This window comes from Geospiza fortis, unplaced genomic scaffold (assembly GCF_000277835.1).
Source record: "Geospiza fortis unplaced genomic scaffold, GeoFor_1.0 scaffold315, whole genome shotgun sequence".
In the NCBI taxonomy this organism is placed as follows: domain Eukaryota; kingdom Metazoa; phylum Chordata; class Aves; order Passeriformes; family Thraupidae; genus Geospiza; species Geospiza fortis.
In genome coordinates, this window is record NW_005054648.1 from 100,075 (window position 1) to 101,350 (window position 1,276).

At 50.9% G+C, this 1,276-nt stretch overlaps 1 protein-coding gene across 1 annotated transcript in view; it reads left to right on the forward strand.

Moving 5' to 3' along the window:
• SRCIN1 (SRC kinase signaling inhibitor 1) overlaps window positions 1-1,276 on the forward strand; it is a 45,140-nt gene that overhangs the window by 154 nt on the left and 43,710 nt on the right.

Here is a 1,276-nt window from a genome sequence, read left to right on the forward strand (position 1 = left end):
CCCTCTCCCCAGAGCCGGGCCCGTGGTGGGTGAGGGCAGCACCCAGAGCCCAAATTTTGGGATGTTTGAAAGGGTCCCATCCATTTTTTGCGATGTTTTAGAGGGTCGTGCCCAGATTTTGGGATGTTTGTAGGAGTCTCCTGCCTGGATTTTGGTTGGCATCCATGGTCGAGGTGTCGCTTCCCAAACTTTTGGCGGAGGACAGGATGGACTTGTGGAGTTTTGTGGTCCTGGAGGAACCTTGGTGATCATGGAGAGATTTTGGGTGTTGCTAAAAGGATTCCTGGTGCTCCTGGAGGGATCCTGGTGATCCTAAAAGGATCCTTGGTGCTCTGCCTTTTTTCATTATTTTTGTGATTATTTTTGTGATTATTTTTGGGATTATTTTCGGGATTCAGTGGTGATCGGTTTTTGGGATTCGGTGGCTACTTTTTTTTGGGATTCAACAGTGATTTATTTTGGAATTCAGTGGTGCTACTTCTTTGGGATTCAACTGTAATTTTTGGGGGGATTCAATCGTGATTTTTGGGGGGATTGAGTGATGATGGTCTTTGGGATTCAATGGTGATGTTTTCTTGGAATTCGGTGCCAATGGTTCCTTGAGATTCAGTGGTGACTTTTTTGGGACTCAGTGGTGATTCTTTGGGATTCAGTGGTGATGGTTTTTTGGGATTCAGCAGTGATTTTTGGGATTCAGTGGCAATGCATTTGTGGGACTCAGTGGCGGTCCTTAGGGATCCAGTGGTTGAATGGACCACGCAGCTCCTGGAGGTGTCAAACCCAGCACAAGGAAGCACGGTAGAGAATTTGTAGGATCTGTGGGATTTGGGGAATCTTTTCCAACCAGGAAATCCTCTCCCGACCCCTCTTCCCCCACAAACCCTTGGTGACACCTCCCGAGTCACAAGCGCCAGGGTGACATCCCAAAGGACGTTGATGTGGGATCAGGAGCGAGAATTATGGAAAAAAACACATTTTCCCGACCCTTTGGAACATTTTCCCTGCCTCCCGTCTGCTTTTCCGCCTCTGTCTGGGGGGATGAAAGCGCCGCCGCGTCCTGGCGGAGGTGACAGCGCCAGCGAGGCCACCGCTAATGGGGACATTAATGAGTTTTGTCTCCCGGCCCCAAAGCGCCTCCTGACCCTTCCCGAGGGTTGTGAACACCTGGAGGAAACCGGCGCCGCTTTCATCTGGCCCGGAAAAACCCTGGAGCGGCCAGGGAGGGGTGGAGGTGGCTTTTGTCCCCAAATGTCCCCGGGTTTTGTCACCAAAGTCC